Below are 23,501 nucleotides of genomic sequence, written 5' to 3' on the forward strand. Positions count from 1 at the left end.
TTATGATGGCGTTTGGAGTTGCTTAATCCTCACTCACCCTGTTTATTGTGGCATCGAAAGCCTCGGTTTGCATTTTGCGTCCACCAAAATACTTCCTCCATCTTGTTCTGCATTGCAAGCCAGCTATTTAGCCCACTGTGCTAAACCACCCCATTACATTGTTCTGGGATGTAACATGAAAAATAACAGGCGGGATTTACCGACCCCCGCCGGGCCGGAGAATCGCCCGGGAGGGGGCGCTGCTAGCGGCCGCCGACTGGCGCAGCGCGATTACTGCCCCCACCAAAACCCCGGCGGGGAGAATTCGACAGCCGGCGGGGGCGGTATTCACCCCCCCCCCCCCCCCTCCGATTCTCCGGCCCGGCGGGGGTCGGTAAATCCCGCCTGTTATTTTTCATGTTACATCCCAGAACAATGTAATGGGGTGGTTTAGCACAGTGGGCTAAATAGCTGGCTTGCAATGCAGAACAATGCCAGCAGCGCGGGTTCAATTCCCGTACCGGCCTCCCCGAACAGGCGCCGGAATGTGGCGACTAGGGGCTTTTCACAGTAACTTCATTGAAGACGCCTTGTGACAATAAGCGATTCTTATTATTGTACGCTTTACTGTGCGGCGCCTTCCAGGTCACACGGTCTGGAGACAGAACCACAGGTCCAGAATGCAATCCCCGATGCGCAGTGTGGCCGAGAAGGCTGTGCTGTAACCTGGGCGAGAGCAGAGCAAAGGGAACCCGACGCTGAACATCTGATGTTCCCTTTGTCCTGCCCTCTCGCAGCAGAACCTTTCTCGGCGACTCTGCGGGCTGGGGGACTGCATCCTGGAGCGGTCCCAGTTCCATCAGCGAGTTACCTCGAGGCCCTCGCCCTCTGTACTGTCTCACACGTATGCATCGATTCAAGCAGCCGCGAGAGTGAACAAAAGCTGACTCCCCGGGTGACGGCAATGGCTACCTCATCGACACTGAACCCATGCTTGGGGATAAGCGAGGACAGGCTTGTGTGTGTTCAATTCATCTTCTCGAGCAATGCAGTCCCTTTCCTGTTGGTTAAAATTCCAAACATGTTCCTCCGTGGTTCAGGGAGCTGCTATCATATTGATGATGCAAGTTAGTATACTTACCTTCTGAAGGCAAGTCGTCCTAGAGATGCAGTGCACAAAACATTTAAAATAAATGCGAATAGCAGAAGCATAATGGCACCTCAATGTGTTATTAGAAATGGGTGCAGTTAATGACAAACAGGTTTTCTAAAGATGTGAAAGTGAGCGAAGAGCTGTATTATGTCCATGAGCATATCAATGCCCCCACTTGAAATGATACGGTCTGTTCTGGATTTCGTATGCCACAAATCCTGAAGGCATTAAATCTCTTGTCACCATGTAACGACTTCGCTAATCCAAGGAAGAGAGAATTGCCTTCTGTTTAAACAAAGCTCTCTGTTTTCTCTGCGATGGTTTGCGATCCCCCCCCACCCCCGTTACCGTTGCGAAAGAAATTGACTAGTGACACGGCGCATTGAAGTCGTACTATGGAGCGGCTGTGTACCTGCCCCCACTCACCCCGCACCGAGTGATTTACTCAGGCACACAGGGCGGGATTCTCCGACCCCCCCCCCCCTCACACCGCTGGGTCGGAGAATCCCCCGGGGAGGGGGGGGCGGCGCGAATCCCGCCCCGACGCCGGCTGCCGTATTGTCCGGTGCCGTTTTTCAGGCGGGGGCTGTTGGCAGCGGCCCCCCCCCCCCCCCCCGACAATTCTCCAGGCCCTGATGGGCCGAGCGGCCGTCCGTTTTTGCCCAGTCCCGTCGGCGTGGGTTACGCATGGTCCCACACGGCGGGACCTGGCAGGTGAGTCGGCAGGGGCCGTCCTCTGGGGCGGGGGGATCCGACCCCGGGGGGTGGGGGGGGGGGGGGGGGGCTGGCCCGCGATCGGGGCCCACCGATCTGCGGGCGGGCCTGTGCCGTGGGGCACTTCTTCCTTCCGCTCCGCCATGGCCGGCGTGGAGAAGAGAACCCCCTGCGCATGGTCTGCGCATGCACGAGATCACGATGGCCGTTGCGCGCATGCGCGAACTCGCGCAGTCCTTTGGCGCCGGCTGGAGCGGCGCCAACCCCTCCGGCGTCCACCTAGCCCCCGAGACAGGTGAGAATTCCTCACCTTGGGGGCCCGTTGACGCCGGAGTCGTTGGCGCCGGTCTTCCCGCCAGCGTGGGGACTTAGTCCCCGGAAGAAAGAATCCCGTCCTCAGTTCCTGACCTTCAGTCGGATTGTCTGCACTGAGGAAAAAGAGGAGGCAGGACATCGTCCCTGAAGATAAGAGGAAAACTGAAGCGTGAGGCAACTCTACTGGACCCCTGGATTCTCCTCAAAGCCAGGTCAAGATCACCATTACTAGATTGCCGATAATAAGTTCCTTGTTGAATTGCAATGATGCCAGACCGGGAAGACCTAAACTTCACAGTAACAATCTTCTATTGTCACAAGTAGGCTTACATTGACACTGCAATGAAGTTACCATGAAAATCCCCTCGTCGCCACATTCCGGCGCCTGTTCGGGTGCATGGAGGGAGAATTCAGAATGTCCAAATCACCCAACTTGTGGGAGGAAACCGGAGCACCCGGAGGACACCCACGCAGACACGGGGGGGGGGGGGCGGGGGATGGCGGGGAGAACGGGCAGACTCCGCACAGACTGTGACCTGAGCCGGGAATCGAACCCGGGACCTGTGAAGCAACTGTGCTAACCACTGCGCAAGTAAACTACAAACTGGGTCGCCGGCTGGATTATTTCGGCACGGGTAGAATTTTCAGATGCTGCGTAAATGTTGCAGCGTAAACTCGAGTCCTTTTTCCTCTCTGTTCAAAATGCGTTAATTCAGGGGCATTAAAAGGGGGGGGGGGGGAAACGGAGCTACGTTCCCGGTGATGGGGCTGATTCTCTTTCGCTAGAAGCCGGTTCACGATCCGGAGGAGGATCGAGCGGCGGGCTATAAACGGGACCGACGCTCGATATAATCTCGCCGGCTCCCCGCCATGCATACATGATCGGTTGAGCTGCTCGCAGATAAATACTTTTCACTGTCCCTCGGTACACGTGACAATAAACAAATCCAATCCAATCCTAAAGGGCGATTTAGCATAGCCAGTCCACCTAACCCGCACGTCTTTGGGCTGTGGGAGGAAACTGGAGCACCCGCAGGAAACCAACGCAGACAGAGGAAGGAAACGCAAACTCCACACAGACAGTGACCACACTTAGGTTAGCAGAGAGTCGAACTCACAGAGAACTGTGCTAACTGTGCTACTGGTTCAATAAATCAGATTGGACTAACTTCAAGGTCTGGAGTATCTTTCTGATCTAAACTGCATCCAGTTGCAGCCAGTGTTAGACCAGTATACGTAACACGACAGTGTTAATTTATTTCTGGGGGATTCAGAAGGAATGGCTTCACCCAGAGAGTGCCCCTTCGAGGGGGAGTCTGGGGGATTACCAATGGGAAACAGGGAGACGGCAGTAACTTTGGGCAAGCATTTTGTACCTAGGGCAGGATTCTCCGCGCAACCTGCCGTGCATATCGCCGCGGCTGAGGTGGCCCGTAGCGGGATCTTTTAAGTCCCGCCGTTATCAACGGGACCTCCCGCTTAACGCATCCCTCGCCGCCATGAAACTCCGGGACCGTCAGGGGGACGGGAAGATCCCGCCTGCGTGAACGACCGCAGAAGTGTCCTGCCCCCAGTCTTTTACAGCCCTACGATATCGCAGCGCCCCCTTCCCCCCTCCAATCCGGTCCTGCCAATCGTCCCCTCCGATTCCCATCGCTTCTCCGCTGGCGGCCGTGCCTCCAGCTGCCCGGGGAGGTCTCACTCTAACTCCCCCTCCTCCTTTAAGAAGCCCCTTAAAGAGTGACCTCTTTGGTCACCTCTCCTAGGATCTCCTTAAGTGGCCTGGTGTCAGATTCTGTTTCGCAACACTTCTGCCAAAAAGCCTTGGGGTATTTCATTACTTCAAAGGTTGGCCACGGATTCATGAGCTAAGACGAGATTCAACTTATTTTCATTTCACCATCGTTACGGTGTCAACCGCACGCTCTTATTTTTCTTCTTTCGCTCAACTTTTGCTCCTGAGTGGTGTTGGATGAGGGCATTAGTTTAATTTAACGGTGGAGACATTTTGGAGGGATGTTTCAATCATGTCACCCAGGTTCAATTTCATGGAGAGGATTTCAAACCGAGTGTTGCACTGGTGGCCGACTATTTCCCATCATTTACAGAGCGGGATTAATATTTAAACTCCGGCAATTTAGGAGGATAGTGTGATTCACAGTGTTGTTCTTACCGAGTCACAGACTTATCTATCTTTTTTCAATTAAGACCTTTCCTCGAATCTCGATTCATCAGTTGCGCTGAATAGTATTTGTCAAGCTCTTAATCGTTTAAAAATGGGTTTTCCGTGATCAGGGGCGGGATTCTCCGAAATCGGCGCGATGTCCGCCAACCGGCGCCAAAAACGGCGTGAATCAGTCCGGCATCGCGCCGCCCCAAAGGTGCGGAAGTCTCCGCTTCTTGAGGGGCCGAGCCCTCACCTTGAGGAGCTAGGCCCGCGCCGGACTGATTTCCGCCCCGCCAGCTGGCGGAAAGGCCTTTGGTGCCCCGCCAGCTGGCGCGGAAATGACTTTGCCGGGCGGCGCATGCGCGGGAGCGTCAGCAGCCGTTCACGGCATCCCCGCGCATGCGCAGTGGAGGGGGTCTCTTCCGCCTCCGCCATAGTGGAGACCATGGCGAAGGCGGAAGGAAAAGAGTGCCCCCATGGCACAGGCCCGCCCGCAGATTGGTGGGCCCCGATCACGGGCCAGGCCACCGTGGGGGCACCCCCCGGGGCCAGATCGCTCCGCGCCCCCCCCAGGACCCCGGAGCCCGCCCGTGCCCCCTTGTCCCGCCGGTAAGAGAGGTGGTTTGATTCTCGCCGGCGGGGCAGGCATTCCAGCAGCGGGACTTCGGCCCATCGCGGGCCGGAGAATCGCCGGGGGGTGGGGGCCGCCAACCGGCGCAACGCGATTCCCACCCCCGCCGAATATCCGGTGCCGGAGAATTCGTCAACCGGCGGGGGCGGAATTCACGCCAGCCCCCGGCGATTCTCCGACCCGGCCGGGGGGTGGGGGGGGGGGGGGGGGGGGGGGGGGGGTCGGAGAATCCCGCCCCTGTTCGCCACCCCACACCACCATCAAAAGGTGTGGCCAGATCCCGCCAGTTGTGGCAGCCATGTTTGGAGGCTATTTTAATTTCATTCCGCTCAATTTCATTTTCATTTGGAGTTTTGACTAGTTTTTCCAAATCGGAACCCGTCTTGAGAAATAGCGGGCGCGATTTGGCGGCCTTGTGTGTCGACTTGGTGTCGGTACGAGTCCGTTGAATCTCGCGACACTCGAAGCGCCTGGCCAGATTTGATGGCGCCTCGCGACCCGGATCTCGCCCTGGCTGCGCGTGATCCAGATCGTATTGCTCAATTTTTTTTTTTTTAGAAAATATTTTATTGAAGCATTTTTAATTTTCACAATTTACAGTTCAACACTTTTTTGTTCTTGTTTATTTTTTAAAATAAATTTAGAGCACCCAATTCATTTTTTCCAAATAAGGGGCAATTTAGCGCGGCCAATCCACCTACCCTGCACATCTTTGGGTTGTGGGGGCGAAACCCACGCAGACACGGCGAGAATGTGCAAACTCCACACGGACAGTGACCCAGAGCCGGGATCGAACCTGGGACCTCGGCGCCGTGGGGCAGCAGGGCTAACCCACTGCGCCACCGTGCTGCCTCACAGTTTAACACTTTAACATTCCTTAAAGAACCACGCGGGCCGTCACATGCAAAAAAACTAAAAACAATGTCCCCTGCTAGCCCCGCCCCATTTCCTAATTACCCGTGTACTAAGCTCCCTGTCCTTGTCTTACACTACCGTGCCTCCCATTTTCCTACCCCCCCCCCCTTACTGCTGACAGTCAGTTGTCCCTAAAGAAGTCGTGAACGGCTGCCACCTCCGAGCGAACCCCTGAATTGAGCCTCTCAAGACGAACTTAATCTTCTCCAGCCTGAGAAACCCTGCCATGTCGCTCACCCACACCCCTGACTTTGGAGTCTCCGAGTCCCTCCATCCCAGCAAAATCCGTCTCCGGGCCACCGGGAAGAGGAAGGCCAGAACATCCCCTTCCCCCGGGGCACCAGGATCTTCCGACATCCCAAATATTGCCAATTCTGGACTCGGACTCACCCTCCCTTCCAGGACCTCTGACATGTCGTCCGCAAACCCCCTGCCAGAATCCGCTCAACTTCGGACACGCCCAGAACATATGAGGCGGGATTCTCCGACCCCCCCGCCGTGTCGGAGAATCGCCGGGGGGTGGCGTGAATCCCGCCCTCGCCGCCTGCCGAATTCTCCGACGCCGGAGATTTGGCTGGGGCGGGAATCACGGCACGCCGGTCGGGGGCCGATGGCAGCGGAACCCCCCCCCCCCGGCGATTCTCCGGCCCACGATGGGCCGAGTGGCCCCCCATTTTTTTGCCGGTCCCGCCGGTGTAAATTGGAGTCGGTCCTTACCGGCGGGACCTGGCTGTGCGGGTGGCCCCGGGGGGATCTGGCCCCGGGAGGTGCCCCCACGGTGGCCTGGCCCGCGATCGGGGCCCACCAGTCCGCGGGCGGGCCTGTGCCGTGGGGGCACTCTATTCCTCCGCACCGGCGGCTGTAACAGTCCGCCATTGCCGGCGCGGAGATGAGCACCTCTGCGAATGCGCTGGGATGACGCCAGCACACACTGGCACTCCCGCGCCCATGCGCCAACTCGCGCCAAGCCCCTTCCCAGCCGGCGCGGTGCAAACCACTCCAGCGCCGGCCTAGCCCCTGAAGGTGCGGAGGATTCCGCACATTTGGGGCGGCCCGAAGCCAGAGTGATTCACGCCACTCCTCGGAGCCAGGACCCCTCACCCCGCCGGGTAAGGGAGAATCCTGCCCATGTACATGATTCGCCAGGCTTCCCCCACAGCGTCCGCAGGAACGCTCAGGTAAATATACGTTCGCGGGATTCTCCCGGTTCCCGGAACCTAACGACCGTGCATGGCGGATCTTGCCAGGGCGCCGTTTAGTCATAATAATAAATAAACGTTATTAGTGTCGCAAGGAGGCTGACATTAACACTGCAATGGACCAGTCGTAATGGCTTGGGAGACCACCCCGCCCGCCCCAGGTGCCATCTGAGACTCCCCGGGCGGTCAGGAGCAGGGAGGGTGGCACCCTCTTGCACTCCCTCTGGCACCCGGGCACCTTGGCATTGCTAGCCTGGCCTCCTGGCAGTGCTACCCAGGCACTGCCAGGGATGAGGTTGGCACAGCCAGGGATCGGGCCTGGGGGACCTTACCAGGTGGAGGTGGTGATGGGGTGGGGGTGGGTGCGAAGGGGTGTTCCTGGGGCCTCCCCGATTAGGGGACGGGCAAGGGGGGGGGGGGTTGAAAATGGTGGTGGTGGCGGGGGCGGGGGGGGGGAGGGGGGAGATGGGGTGACCAGACAAAATGGCGCCCTGTTTTGCGAGGAGCCTTGGAAATGACTCCCAAGTCAGAGAAAAACTCCCCGAACCAAAAAAAACCCGGCAAAGTACTGTTAAATAACGGGGTGCTTCTTGGCTCTGCAGCAGGAGAGAAACACCCGCTAAAACCCACCCAAAACCAGACATAATATTCTGTTTCCCAGTTAAATCGTGCCCAGTCACTTTATGGTCTGGCTCAGGGTTTAGAGAACCCCAAAGTGTATCCTGGAGTTCCCCTGACCCACAACTTTTACTAGATTGTGGGATGGGGAGCACACGGCCCACTCTACAGGTGTGGGACAGCAGAAATGGAAACGTATTTTTTAAAGCAAAACAATGTTCTATGAACTCAAGTTAACCTTTTTAAAAGATACAGTGAACATCTTAGCAACCATCAATTCAAATACAACCCCCAAAGAATACAACACTAAGTAATGCTTAATAACTTCCCAAACAACATCCAGAAGCACATCAGGTTTACATTCACTACTGAGAACATTTATAATTCTGAATTCACCAAATGATCAAGAAATAGTTTTTTCATGGCAGAGAGATCAACAGTACACCTGATTGGTTAATTAATAGAAAGCAAAGAGTGGGGATTAATGGGTGTTTCTCTGGTTCGCAATCAGTAGCTAGTGGTGTCCCTCAGGGATCAGTGTTGGGCCCACAACTGTTCACAATTTACATAGATGATTTGGAGTTGGGGACCAATGGCACTGTGTCCAAGTTTGCAGACGACACTAAGATAAGTGGTAAAGCAAAAAGTGTAGAGGATACTGGAAGTCTGCAGAGGGATTTGGATAGGCTAAGTGAATGGGCTAGGGTCTGGCAGATGGAATACAATGTTGACAAATGTGAGGTTATCCATTTTGGTAGGAATAACAGCAAAAGGGATTATTATTTAAATGATAAAATATTAAAACATGCTGCTGTGCAGAGAGACCTGGGTGTGCTAGTGCATGAGTCGCAAAAAGTTGGGTTACAGGTGCAACAGGTGATTAAGAAGGCAAATGGAATTTTGTCCTTCATTGCTAGAGGGATGGAATTTAAGACGAGGGAGGTTATGCGGCAATTGTATAAGGTGTTAGTGAGGCCACACCTGGAGTATTGTGTTCAGTTTTGGTCTCCTTACTTTAGAAAGGACGCACTGGCACTGGAGGGTGTGCAGAGGAGATTCACTAGGTTAATCCCAGCGCTGAAGGGGTTGGATTACGAGGAGAGGTTGAGTAGACTGGGACTGTACTCGTTGGAATTTAGAAGGATGAGGGGGGGATCTTTTCGAAACATATAAGATTATGAAGGGAATAGATAGGATAGATGCGGGCAGGTTGTTTCCACTGGCGGGTGAAAGCAGAACTAGGGGGCATAGCCTCAAAATAAGGGGAAGTAGATTTAGGACTGAGTTTAGGAGGAACTTCTTCACCCAAAGGGTTGTGAATCTATGGAATTCCTTGCCCAGTGAAGCAGTAGAGGCTCCTTCATTAAATGTTTTTAAGATAAAGATAGATAGTTTTTTGAAGAATAAAGGGATTAAGGGTTATGGTGTTCGGGCCGGAAAGTGGAGCTGAGTCCACAAAAGATCAGCCATGCTCTCATTGAATGGTGGAGCAGGCTCGAGGGGCCAGATGGCCTACTCCTGCTCCTAGTTCTTATGTTCTGTCTGGCTTCAGCTCCAACACTGAAAGCGAAACTAAAACACACCCTGCAGCAAACAGCCTAAAAAGAAAGTAAAAAGCTGACTGACAGCCCAGCTCCACCCACGCTCTGACATCACTGATAAACACCCATTTCTCAAAGCTACTCTCACATGACACTTAAGCAAACCTGTTGGTATCATTACAAACAAAAGAAATACTTTAAACTGCCTTTTTGACTTTGGTAAGCTCAAGAGTGCTTTATAACCAATTAAGTGCCCATTATTACGTCGGAAACGTAGCAGACAATCTTTACACAGCAAGATCCCATAAACGGCAACGAGGCCATGACCAGATATTGTGCGTGCGGCACTGCCGAGTATCCCCACATCTGAAAAGGCCATCAGCGCTCGAGGCTGAAATTTGAAGAATTGATCTCGGGCGAAGCACTGAGCGGCAGCTGCAGCCTGGTGCCTGTGGCAACGTATCCGACAATGACTTAACACCGTCTGGAGAGGAGGGGGGAAAACCTAGTCAGGAAAGGAAATACAGTATCCCCACCGGGACCATCGACGTGACTCGAGCATCAAAACGGGGAAGCGAGTTGAAGCCAAGCGCGCACGAGTGTCATGTTTCAAGAATGCACACGACTGTGCAGAGTGGCCCGTAATAGTGCAATTTCTTTCTTTTTTAAAAAAGCTATTTTTTCCCCAATCCGCCTAACCCTGCACATCTTTGGGCCGTGGGGCTGAGACCCACGCAGACACGGGGAGAACGTGCAAACTCCAACACGGGCAGCGGCCCGGGGCCGGGATCGAACCTGGGACCTCGGCGGCGTGAGGCCGCAGTGCCAACCCTACAATAATGCAATTGCTAAACCTGGAAGGTTAATTTTTTAATAGATTTAAAATGGGTGAATTTGGCGTCTGGTGATTTACATGAGCAGATCGCCTCGCCGGGTGCAGGGAGGCGGGTGACTCGTGATTGGCCCCGCTCGGAGGCCGATTCAGGGCATGCGCAAAATAATAATAATAATCTTTATCAGTGTCACAAGTAGGCTTCATCATAGATTATCATAGAATTTACAGTGCAGATGGAGGCTATTCGGCCCATTGAGTCTGCACCGGCTCTTGGAAAGAGCACCCTAACCCAAGGTCAACACCTCCACCCTATCCCCATAACCCAGTAACCCCACCCAACACTAAGGGCAATTTTGGACACTAAGGGCAATTTAGCGTGGCCAATCCACATAACCTGCACATCTTTGGACCGTGGGAGGAAACCGGAGCACCCGGAGGAAACCCACGCACACACGGCGAGGATGTGCAGACTCCGCACAGACAGTGACCCAAGCCGGAATCGAACCTGGGACCCTGGAGCTGTGAAGCAATTGTGCTATCCACAAATACTACCGTGCTGCCCACCGAGGATTCGATCCTGGCCCCGGGTCACTATCCGTGCGGAGTTTGCACATTCTCCCCTTGCCTGCGTGGGTCTCACCCCCACAACCCAAAAAGATGTGCAGGGCAGGTGGATTGGTCACGTTAAATTGCCCCTTAATTGGAAAAAGAAAAGAATCGGGTGCTCTAAACTTATTTTAAAAAAGGGGAATTCCCGCAGTGCAGAAGGAGACCGTTCGGCCCATCGAGACTGACCGTCTGCACGAGCACCCTACCCAGGCCCACTCCCCTCACCCTGTCCCAGTAACCCCACCTAACCTGCACATCTTTGGACCGGTGGAAGGAAGGCAACGCAGACACGGGGAGAACGTGCGAGCTCCACACGGACTGTCAGCCAAGGGCGGAATCGAACCCGGGACCCTGGCGCTGTGAGGCAGCAGTGCTAACCACCGTGCCGCCCCCGGTTTGAACAGGTAACTTTGAAGAATGATGCCCCGAGACTCCGCAGCGCTCCCTCAGAACTACTTTGGAGTGTCAACTTAATTTTATTTCTTATCTCTCTTTTAAGGTGTTTACCTTATGTCAGCCATACGGGGAGTGACCCTCTGGCTGGTCACTCTTGCGGGATCTTCCTGTGCCGCCGATGGCGGGGTTTCCCGAGGGCGTGGCGTGGATTCAGTGGCGAATCCCAGTGACAACGTCGGGACCAGAATATCCTGCCTTGGTGAGGCCAGAGAATCTCGCCCACGTTGTTGTGGGAATATATTCCCGATCACGTTCCCGTCAGCAACATAAACAGCCGTGCCAAATCAGCCACTTCCTCAACTGGCAAGATTATAATGTTGGAAGAAATTCTGTTGAATCACCTGTATCTTCCCCCAATATCCGACGAACCGTGATTCGTTGAGTTCTCTTTGTAAGATGTTCCTGCCTGGAGGCCGTCAAACCCTCTATCCAGTAACAGTTACGAAGCATATCTCCCCAAGGCAGATTGGCTCAGATGAAATGAGAGCCATCTCAAGAATAGTTTAGCACAGTGGGCTAAACAGCTGGCTTGTAATGCAGAACAAGGCCAGCAGCGCGGGTTCAATTCCCGTACCGGCCTCCCCCAACAGGCGCCGGAATGTGGCGACTAGGGGCTTTTCACAATAACTTCATTGAAGCCGACTTGTGGCAATAAGCGATATTATTATTGGGCAAAATTCTCCTACCCGCCCCGCCACATTTCTGCCCCGACCGGCCGGCGGGAGTCTCCGTAACACCGGCCGGTCAATGGGGTTTCCCATTGTGGGGCAGCCCCACGCCGTCGGGAAACCCCCGGGCGCCGGCAAAACGGAGACTCCCGCCGGCGGAGAATGACGCCCATTATTTCTCACCTTTCACGGTATAATTTATTTTGACCAGCCTTCATTAGGGCAGCACAGTAGCACAAGTGGGTAGCACTGGGGCTTCACAGCGCCAGGGTCCCGGGTTCGATTCCCCACTGGGTCACTGTCTGTGCGGAGTCTGCATGTTCTCCCAGTGTCTGCGTGGGTTTCCTCCGGGTGCTCCGGTTTCCTCCCACAGTCCAAAGACGTGCAGGTCAGGTGGATTGGCCGTGATGAATTTCCCCTTAGTGTCCAAAAAAGGATAGGAGGGGTTATTGGGTTACGGGGATAGGGTGGAAGTAAGGGCTTAAGTGGGTCGGTGCAGACTCGATGGGCCGAATGGCCTCCTTCAGCACGTATGTTCTATGTTCATTCTCTCCCAGCGAGAGACAGCTGTCACTGACAGAACTTAGAACATACAGTGCAGAAGGAGGCCATTCGGCCCATCGAGTCTGCCCCGACCCACTTAAACCCTCACTTCCTCCCTATCCCCGTAACCCAATCACCCCCCCCGAACCTTTTTGGACACTAAGGGGCAATTTATCACGGCCAATCCACCTAACCTACACGAATTTGGACTGTGGGAGGAAACCGGAGCAGCCGGAGGAAACCCACGTAGACACGGGGGAAACGTGCAGACTCCGCGCAGACAGTGACCCAGCGGGGAATCGAACCTGGGGCTCTGGCGCTGTGAAGCCACAGTGCTAGCCACTTGTGCTACCGTGCTGCCCATGACTTGACCAGGCTTGACAGAAAGCTGCCTTTGTCTCGGACGGAGGAGGGAGATCATTGTGAAAACAAAAAACTGGTCTTCCAGAATGAAACAGGTCTGGCCCAGAGCTAAATCACTGCTGTCACCCTTCAGAGCGTCATCCCCTTTTGAGACTGAGATGCCAGCGAACTCAATTTCTCCGCAAACGTTTCTTTTGACGTGCCTTTCGCGTTTTTAACCGCGCAGTGGGACTCGGAACAAAAGAAAAACAGCCCACGCCGCCTCTCATCCTTAACCCCTCAACTCACAAATAATAATAATCTTTAATTGTCACAAGTAGGCTTACATTGACGCTGCAATGAAGTGACTGTGAAAATCTATTTTTCTTTGTCGCCTCCGCCCGTCAAAGCTGCGCGTGGGTTTGGCGGAGGGGTAACGTGGGGTTGCTGTGGGTGGCACGAGAGGGAGGAAATCGCAACAGGGTGAATAATGTGCAAGAGGTGGGGGGTGGGGAGGGGAGGGGGGGGGGGGTGGAGGTGTAGGTGGGGGGGGGGGGGGCAAGATTGATCCCCGTCAGATCTGGACCCCTGCCAGTGCAAGTTGTTATTACAGTTGCTGCAAGGTATCAGGTTTTTGTTGTGGTGAGGCACCACTAGACTGGCTGCCTGCTAACTCTCGTCACACAAAAAGCCCATCTGTTCTCACTTAGTCGCACTGGCAGCCCTGTGAATGGGGGTTCCTCTTCCATTTCAACGCATAAATAACCGGCTGGGCTCAGCGATGCGGGAAAAGTCCCCCTCCCCCAGTCCCAGTCGGAAAGTGCAGGAGTGCAAAAACCGAGAGATGTTCGGAGACCCCCGGAATCTTCCCCTGCGTTCTTCACATTCAAATGTTACGCGCCGGCAGATTTGCTACAGCGCAGTCTGCCGATTAACCTGAGCGATCCTGAAACGATGTTGCCTTGTAAACGCTTGATGTCACTCCCCACCCCCCCCCCCCCCCCCCCCCACACTCATTTAGCGCAGGCTCCCCCCCCAACCCATAGTTATTGAGATGCTAAAATGGAAAAGAGAAGGGCTTCAGTTGAATGCGTTAGACGTCCCAGCAGTAGTATTTTAGCACAGGGCTAAATCGCTGGCTTTTAAAGCAGACCAAGGCAGGCCAGCAGCACGGTTCAATTCCCGTACCGGCCTCCCCGAACAGGCGCCGGAATGTGGCGACTAGGGGCTTTTCACCGTAACTTCACTTGAAGCCTACTCGTGACAATAAGCAACTTTCATTTCATTTCATTTCCTGTTTCAGGGTTGATAGGTCTCGGGAAATGTTACTGGGAGGAGAGAAAGCCTGCTGAGGTTTTAAACAGTCTGCGGTTTTCCAATTGACCTCACCCCCCACCCCCCCCCGGCTTAAGATGGCCCCGGAAAGCCAGCTGAATGACTGCTGAGTGCGGCTCCCTTTTCCAGCCCTCCCAGCTGGTCAGCTAGACTGAGGCAGCCCCTTGCAACGTCCGATTCACGTTGAAAAAATGGAAATCGCGTATGGTCACAAGTAGGCTTCAAATGAAGTTACTGGGAAAAGCCCCCAGTCGCCACATTCCGGCGCCTGTTCGGGGAGGCTGGTACGGGACATACTGTTCGGGCAGTATGTGGAGCCCCTCCGTCGCCAAGCCTCAGCAAGGCAGCTTACCCGCGGTCGTATTTTCGATCCCGGTGGTTTGGTGCAGAGGCCTGTGAGAGTTAAGTGGGTGCTGGATAGGTGGGAGCGCAGGTAACAGGGCGGCATCCAGGTGAAGGATTCAGGTCATTGGGGCTGGTTTAGCACAGGGCTAAATCGCTGGCTTTGAAAGCAGACCAAGGCTGGCCAGCAGCACGGTTCAATTCCCGTAACAGCCTCCCCGAACAGTTGCCGGAATGTGGCGACTAGGGGCTTTTCACAGTCACTTCATTTGAAGCCTACTTGTGGCAATAAGCGATTTTCATTTCATTACAACATTTTTACAATGTGGAAGGAGGCCCTTCGACCCACCCGCGTGGATTCTCCTCCATTCGACGCCGCTCCGGTCGGGCAGAGGACGGAGCGCTGAGGGAAAAACGGGGTTTAATAATCTTGATCTTTATTGTCACAAGCGGGCTTACATTAACGCCGCAATGAAGTTACTGTGGAAATCCCCTCGTCGCCACATTCCGGCGCCTGTTCGGGTACACGGAGGGAGAATTCAGAATGTCCAATTCACCTGACAGCATGTCTTCCGGGACTTGTGGGAGGAAACCGGAGCACCCGGAGGAAACCCACGCAGACACAGAGAGAACGTGCAGACTCCGCACAGACAGTGACCCAAGCCAGGAATCGAACCTGGGACCCTGGTGCTGTGAAGCAACTGTGCTAACCACTGTGCTACCATTGATGCACGATCAATACACTGAAGACGAAGTGATTTCATAACTGAAGGCTTTAATCGACTAGAACTGTTCCCCAGCAGCTTCGGTACAGAAAGTGAAGGCTGCTGGGACGGCACCAGTTCTTATACTCCACCTGTCAGGGCGGAGCTACGTACAACAGCCAATGGTAAACTCCTAGGTTTGACCAATGGTCATCAGCCTCTTAGGTACAGCAATACCTGTTAATACCACATTCACCCCCTGTTAAAAAAGAGTCCGGCGGGGGTGGTGGCCAGTGGTAACAGTCGCCTTTAACATGGTATGATCAGATATGGAGGTACCGTGATACCTCCATACAGAGCTGTCGAGAATATTTACAAAGTGTCCGTTCACGGTTAAGGTCACAGTAAAGCAATCAGTCGATCGGGTGCCTCCGGCCATCTCGAGGTAGCCTTTAAAGCACGCCAGCCAGTGTTTAAATATTGCAGCCGAGTTCTCCGCGTGGGGGCTGAGTTGTAGGCACTCCGGTTTGATTCGGAGATCCATCCTTCCAGCTTAAGTCTAGTCGATTAAATTGATGCACGATCAATTACACTCAAGACAAAATGATTTCATAACTGAAATCGACTAGAACTGTTCCCCAGCAGCTTTGGTACAGAAAGTGAAGGCTGCTGGGACGGCACCAGTTCTTATACTCCGCCTGTCAGGGCGGAGCTACGTATCAACAGCCAATGGTAAACTCCTAAGTTTAACCAATGGTCATCAGCCTCTTAGGTACAGCAATCCCTGATAATACCACAACCGTGCCGTCCTTTATTGAACAAGGGTGCAACGTTTGCAATTCTCCAGTCGTCTGGCACCACCCCGGAGTCCAAGACAGGCTGGAAAAATTCTGGCCAGTGCCGCCGTAATCTCCACTCTCACGTAACTCAGTGTCCTTGGATGCATCTCAGGTGCTTTGTTGACTTTCAAGACAGACAGCCTATCCAAACCCGCCTCTCTACCAATTTAAGAACCTTCAGTGCATTAATGGCCTTCTCTTTCACTGGAGCATCTTTTTACTTGATAAAGGCAGATGCAAAGTGTTCATTTAATACCTCAGCTATTCCCCCTGCTCCCATGCGTAAATCCCCATTTTCCTAGAGACCCCACACCTCCTTTTGCCTCACCTTTACTGTCTCTATGCCATCAGAAGACTTTGGGATTCCCTTTTATGTGAGCTGCCAGCCCCTTCTCATACTCTCTCTTTGCTTCTCTTACTTGCTTTTTCACTCCCCCTCTGAACCCTTCACAAAACGTTCTTCAATTCACGTATGTTCCTCTAATGCCGATACCTTCTCACCTCACTTTGCGACTGGTTGGACAGCAGCTCGAGATTGTAAAACCTCAGTTCCCCTCCGAGAGGAATTCAGGGCCTGACGGAAGAGTGGGGTGAATCCTGGACTCTCCGACTCCCCCCGCCCGCGGGTTTCCCGGCGGCATGGGGCTGGCTACGCTGGGAAATCCCGTTGGCCAGCTCCGGGGAAAGGAAATTCCGGCTGCCAGCGAGGGCACGCCGCCGGGAAACACACGGCTGGGAAGGCGGAGAATTCACCCCAATGGTTTTTGAATGACATAATTCATCATCTTCCATAAGGTCGACATCGATCTGAACACAGGTGGGCTCATTCTCCGCTCCCTGACGGCGAAATCGCGTTCGGCGTCGGGGCGGAGGATCCGTTTTGGCGCCGAAATAGGGAACGGCGCCGGTTTTTAAATTCTCCGCCCCCTGAAAATCGGCGTACTCCAGGAGTACGCCGCGCCGATTATCCACGGTCTCAGACCACTGCCTGAGGCCCGTCCCGCGATGCTCCGTCCCCGACCGGCCGGGTTCCTGACGGCGTGGGGGGGTTACGTGTGCTCACACCGTTCGTGAACTCGGCGTGGCGGCTGCTGGCTCGGTCCGGGGCCCCCACAGTCGGGGGAGGGGGATTCATTCAGTGCTGGGGGCACTGTGGGCGGACGGTCCGGGGGTGCGTGAGTGGCCTAGGGGGGGGGGGGGGGGCACTACTTTAGCGGTCCTGGTCTGGAGTCCGCGGCCACGGAACGAGAAGTGCTGGGGACCGTATCGGCAGCTGGAGCCGCGAGCTCTCCGCTGCCTCCCCGCTAGGCCCCTAGCAAAACGGCGAATCAGTGGCCGTTTTGCGCCAGTTTTCCTGGCCTAAAAGACCACCGTTTTCACATCGGCGGGGGGGGGGGGGGAGACTTAGTCCCCAAAATGGAGAACCCAGCCCCTTTAAACTTCTGGGCAAACAAATCTCCACACGTGGTGATAAATGCCAAAGTGTATTCAGCCACAACTCATGAAGCCGGCCAGCATCTAATTTTGCAATCTCTCCCTTTTGATCAGCCTCTCATCTTCTGCTGGTAGTGTTCTCACCCCCGACACAGAAAATCGTGGATTCAAGTCTCGCTCAACAACCGTGCACGCATAAACTCTGGCTGACATTTTTGTTGGACGAGAAGGTAGATAAGGCCCCCCCCCCCCCCCACCCCCGTCTCTCTATTCGAGCGGATGCGGATGTGTAAGGACCCACGGCTCCTTTGCGAAAAGAGCAAGAGAGTTTCTTTTAGCTGGCCAGGATAACATTCATTGCTCAACTGATACCATCAGCAGGGATGAGCTGGTAATTCATCACATTGCTGCCTGCGGGATTGGGCCCTGTCCAGTTGGCTGGCACGTTTGCCTGTGTAACAAAACCCGGTGCATTTCAAAAAATTGATGGTCTGCGAAGACCGGCTTTGCAATGGGTAATAAATGCTGCCTTGTCAGGATCAAATTCATAGACTAACAGCAAGGTCATTAATATTTATCAGGAAAAGGAAGGCTCCCGGCACCCGCCCCTGGGGAACCCAATCAGAAACCCGTCAACCGCTCGTCGCTGTTTCCTGTCACTCAGCCAGTTTCGTACCCATGTCGCTACTTTCCCTTTTATTCTGGGAGCTATAATGCCGCCCACAAAACTTGTGCGGAACTGTATCAAGTGCCTTTTGAAAGTCTATATACACCACGTCGACTGTATTGCCCTCATCAACCCTCGCTTCCATCTCTTCAAAGAACTCCAGAAAGTTAATTGAAGATTTGCCCTTGAGAAATCCGTGCTGACGTTCCTTAGGTACCCCGCATTTGTCCGTGTGACTGTTAATTTTGTCCTTAATCGTTTCGAGAAGCTTCCCCACCACCAAAGTTAAACTGACTGGCCTTTAGTTGCTGGGCTTATCTTTATGATAATAATCGCTATAATCATCTTTATTGTCACAAGTAGGCTCGCGCACCCTGGACCGCCCGCCCAGAAGCAGATTTCCTACTGTCTCTTAATTTGATCAATTTACCAGGTTCGATCCCGGCTCCGGGTCACCGCACGTGGGGAGTTTGCACATACCCCCCGTGTTTGTGTGGGTTTCGCCCCCATAACCCAAAGATGTGCAGGTGAGGTGGATTGGCCACGCTAAATCGCCCCTGAATTGGAAAAAAATGAATTGGGCACTCTAAAGGCATTAAAAAAAAAACTTGATCAATTTAACTGAGTGTTTGTGTAACACACCACTCATTCGACATCCAGGAGTGGTTGAGCAGAAATTCCCTCCATTGTTTCCGGACGCCGCTCCAAACTCTGATCAAAAGACCATCAGACATAGGAGCAGAATTAGGCCACTCAGCCCATCGAGTCTGCTCCGCCATTCAATCATGGCTGATATGTTTCTCATCCCCATTCTCCTGCCTTCGCCCCATAACCCCTGACCCCCTTATTAATCACGAACCTATCTCTCTCTGTCTTAAAGACACTCAGTGAATTTGGCCTCCCACAGCCTTCTGCGGCAAAGAGTTCCACAGATTCACCCCCCTCTGGCTGAAGAAATTCCTCCTCATCTCTGTTTTAAAGGATCGTCCCTTTAGTCTGAGATGGTGTCCTCTGGTTCTAGTTTCTCCTCCAAGTGGAAACATCCTCTCCGCGTCCACTCTATCCGGGCCTCGCAGTATCCTGTAAGTTTCAATAAGATCCCCCTCATCCTTCACCCCGGTCAACTAGGCCCTTATTTTAGCATTGCTATTTTTGTGTTCAAATCCCTCCATGGCCTCACCCCTGCTTCCCCCCGCCCCTCCCATCTCTGTCATTTCCTCCGGTCCCGCAACCCTCCGAGATATCGTCGCTCCCCTAATTCTGACCTCTTGCGCCTTTCCAAAATACGACTGCTCTGCCATTAAATAATTGTCAGGTGGACGTACCTTTAAGAAATGGGTGTTCATCAAATAGCTGCAGTGATGTCAGTGTGCGGGTGGAGCTGGGCTGTCTGTATGCTTTTACTTTCGTTTTTGAGCTGGCAGCTGCAGTGTGTGTTTTTGGTTTCGCCTTCAGAGATGAAGAGCTGCTTTCACAGCACAAAGATATTATGATCTCCCGCTCTGCAATCTAAAGATCACTTGATGATTTCAAAGTAATACCTGTTTCTGTAGAGAATTTAAACCTGCTGTCTTTATTTTAAAAGGGTTTAACTTGTGGATGTTGTTTGGGAAGTTATTAAGGGTTACCTATAGAATATTGTATTTGGGAAGGTATCAGTGTTTGTAGTTGATAAGATGTTTACTGTGTGTTGATAAAATATTAACTGGATTCATAGAGTAAACATTTGCAGAACAAGGCCAGCAGTGCGGGTTCAATTCCCGTACCAGCCTCCCCGAACAGGCGCCGGAATGTGGCGACTAGGGGCTTTTCACATTTACTTCATTCAAGCCTCCGTGTGACAATAAACGATTATTATTATTTTGTTTTAAACATACTTTAGCTCTCTGTTGCATCACACCTGTAAAGTAGGACCTTGTGCCCGTAACACGGTAGCACAGTGGTTAGCACAATTGCTTCACAGCTCCAGGGTCCTAGGTTCGATTCCTGGCTTAAGTCACTGTCTGTGCGGAGTCTGCACGTTCTCCCCCGTGTCTGCGTGGGTTTCTTCCGGGTGCTCCGGATTCCTCCCACAGTCCAAAGATGTGCAGGTTAGGTGGATTGGCCATGCTAAATTGCCCTTAGCGTCCAAAATTACCCTCAGTGTTGGGTGGGGTTGCTGGGTTATGTGGATAGGGTGGAGGTGTGGTCTTGGGTAGGGTGCTCTTTCCAAGAGCCGGTGCAGACTCGATGGGCCGAATGGCCTCCTTCTGCACTGTAAATTCCATGTAACCGTAAGTTGTGGGTCAGGTGAACTCCATGATATACTTTGGGGTTCTCTAAACCCTGGCCCATAATATAATAATAATCTTTATTATTGTCACAAGTGGGCTTACATTAACACTGCAGTGAAGTTACTGTGAAAATCCCCTCGTCGCCACATTCCGGCGCCTTCAGCTGCGGAGGTCCCAAGCCCTTGAGCTCCCTCCCTTTCTTCCTTTAAGACACTCCTCAAATCCTCCCTCTTTGGGAAAGCTTTTAGTTGCCTCCTATTTCGTATGTTAATATTCCGTGTGTGGCTCAGTGTAGCACTTGGTTTTATAATGTTGCTGTGAAGCACCTTGGGGTCTTTTATCCCATCAGAGATGCTATATAAACGTAAGTGCTTAATTTGCCACGGCTGGGCGGCTTCACAACCATACCACACAGTGCTTTAATCGGATAAACTTCTGTAAATTATGTAGGCAGGACAGAAAGCGACGCAAGCTTAAACAATGGCAAAACTAGTTCTTGGGACCAAAGAATAAACAAAACGATGGACAAAGCTCAGACCTGTGTGACCTTCATCGATAGAGTGTGACATTTAATTTGAGCACCCAGCTCATGTTTCGTCCCCTTTGGGTCTTAAAGTAAAGAGCTGGCTTTGAAAGCAGACCAAGGCAGGCCAGCAGCATGGTTCAATTCCCGTACCAGCCTCCCCGAACAGGCGCCGGAATGTGGCGACTAGGGGCTTTTCACAGTAACTTCATTTGAAGCCTACTTGTGACAATAAGCGGTTTTCATTTCATTTCATTTCAGAAGGGATTTCAGTGCCTTGGGCAATTAAATGTTATGATGGAAATTTCAGTCGGACTTTTCCTTCGGTCCCAAAATGCTGGTCAGTTGAAGCTTCGAAAGAACGGCAGCCAAAGTGAGGACGTTTTTAAAAATTGGCTTTGAAGGCCGGAGAATGGAGTAGGACACATCTCATGTCCACATTAAATAAAATAATAATAATCTATATTGTCGCAAGCAGGCTTACATTAACACTGCATTGACCTTACTGTGAAAAGCCCCCAGTCGCCACACTCCGGCGCCTGTTCGGGGACACGGAGGGAGAATTCAGAACGTCCAGTTCACCCAACAAGCACGTCTTTCGGGATTTGTGGGAGCGCCCGGAGGAAACTCACGCAGACACGGGGGGGGGTGAACGTGCAGACTCCGCACAGACAGTGGCCCAAGCCGGGAATCGAACCTAGGACCCTGCCGCTGTGAAGCCACAGTGCTAACCGCTGTGCTACCGTGCTGCCCACAACTGACAAAAAGAATTATATCACAAAATACCTCAACGATAAAATTATCTTTGATTCTTCAGTAGAATTTAATTTAATTTCACTGCTTTCTTTTTGGTTGCGCAATAATCGCTTCCTTCAGCAGTCATTCCCTTTCCCTCTCGCTGTTTGCTTCATTTTCGTAAGCCTACTTTTCCCAGGCTAAACAGCTCGACGGTCGATCTGTTCCCAGGCTCCCGTTGAGGTACCTTTGAACCAGATGCTGGTTCCGCACGACAATCCTGGGATGATTTCTCCCTCTTGATGGTCCCTCCGTTCCTGCGAGGACGCTCGTAACCTCCCGCGGAACGGCATTGATCAGATTGGAAGCTGACCCGCGTGGGATTTGCAGGTACAGAATTCTGAGTTCTGCAGCTCTGTGGAACATCACGTTTAAAGTTCCAGCGGGACTTACGTCGACGTTAGGGTCCTCAGATTGTACAGTGGCACTGGTGTGAATTTATGGAGAAAGTGTCCCTCGGCAGCACCTCCGTATTAATCCATTTGGTTAATTAGATATTTTTTTAAAAACCACTTCAATAAATAGGTTTTAAATATTTGCAGAAAAATGGTCAGTTGCTCTCTTTCCCCCCCTCTCCCCCATCCCCTTTCAATTTCTGTGCATTGGAACCAGAGTGCAAACTCAATAAGCTGTTAATTAAATTGAAAAGTGTTGGTAATGCCGTTGAACATATCAAGGGCCATTTACTGGAATGTATTGGATTTTGTTTATTGTCACGTGTACCGAGGTACAGTGAAAAGTATTTTTCTGCGAGCAGCTCAACAGATCATTAAGTACATGAGAAGAAAAGGGAATAAAAGAAAATACATAATAGGGCAACACAAGGTCCACAATGTAACTACATAAACACCGGCATCGGGTGAAGCATACAGGGGTGTAGTGTTAATCAGGTCAATCCATAAGAGGGTCGTTTAGGAGTCTGGTAACAGTGGGGAAGAAGCTGTTTTTGAGTCTGTTCGTGCGTGTTCTCAGACTTCTGTATCTCCTGCCCGATGGAAGAAGTTGGAAGAGTGAGTAAGCCGGGTGGGAGGGGTCTTTGATGATGCTGCCCACTTTCCCAAGGCAGCGGGATGTGTAGATGGAGTCAGTGGATGGGAGGCGGGTTCGTGTGACGGACTGGGCGGTGTTCACGACTCTCTGAAGTTTCTTGCGGTCCTGGGCCGAGCAGTTGCCATACCCAGGCTGTGATGCAGCCCGATAGGATGCTTTCTATGGTGCATCTGTAAAAATTGGTAAGAGTTAATGTGGACATGCTGAATTTCCTTAGTTTCGTGAGGAAGTACAGGCGCTGTGAAATGAAAATGAAATGAAAATTGCTTATTGTCACAAGTAGGCTTCAAATGAAGTTACTGTGAAAAGCCCCTAGTCGCCACATTCCGGCGCCTGTTCGGGGAGGCTGGAACGGGAATTGAACCGTGCTGCTGACCTGCCTTGGTCTGCTTTAAAAGCCAGCGATTTAGTCCTGTGCTAAACCAGCACCTGTTGTACTTTCTTGGTGGTAGTGTCGACGTGGGTCGACCCAGGACAGATTGTTGGTGATGTGCGCACCTACGAATTTGACACTGCGAGGCCCGGATAGAGTGGACGTGGAGAGGATGTTTCCACTTGTAGGAAAAACTAGAAGCAGAGGACACCATCTCAGACTGAAGGGACGATCCTTTAAAACAGAGATGAGGAGGAATTTCTTCAGCCAGAGGGGGGTGAATCTGTGGAACTCTTTGCCGCAGAAGGCTGTGGAGGCCAAATCACTGAGTGTCTTTAAGACAGAGATGGAGAGGTTCTTGATTAATAAGGGGGTCAGGGGTTATGGGGAGAAGGCAGGAGAATGGGGATGAGAAAATATCAGCCATGATTGAATGGCGGAGCAGACTCGATGGGCCGAGTGGCCTAATTCTGCTCCTATG

General features: G+C 52.6%; 2 protein-coding genes across 9 annotated transcripts in view; one reads left to right on the forward strand and one right to left on the reverse strand.

Annotated features, from left to right (window-relative positions):
* LOC140399885 (ADP-ribose glycohydrolase MACROD1-like) overlaps positions 1-23,501 on the forward strand; it is a 959,160-nt gene that overhangs the window by 108,221 nt on the left and 827,438 nt on the right. The gene's annotated exons all lie outside the window — the stretch shown is intronic.
* Positions 1-23,501, reverse strand: part of LOC140399884 (leucine-rich repeat transmembrane protein FLRT1-like) — a 178,395-nt gene that overhangs the window by 11,259 nt on the left and 143,635 nt on the right. Inside the window, exon 1 of one of the 3 annotated variants that reach the window (XM_072489352.1) lies at positions 19,332-19,443. The exons of the other annotated variants lie outside the window; for them this stretch is intronic. The gene's annotated coding sequence lies outside the window, so the exon portion shown is untranslated. Of the gene's footprint in view, positions 1-19,331; positions 19,444-23,501 lie in introns of those variants that run through there. 3 annotated transcript variants of the gene reach the window in all.

The sequence above is a fragment of the Scyliorhinus torazame genome, chromosome 24 (genome assembly GCF_047496885.1).
Source record: "Scyliorhinus torazame isolate Kashiwa2021f chromosome 24, sScyTor2.1, whole genome shotgun sequence".
NCBI lineage: Eukaryota > Metazoa > Chordata > Chondrichthyes > Carcharhiniformes > Scyliorhinidae > Scyliorhinus > Scyliorhinus torazame.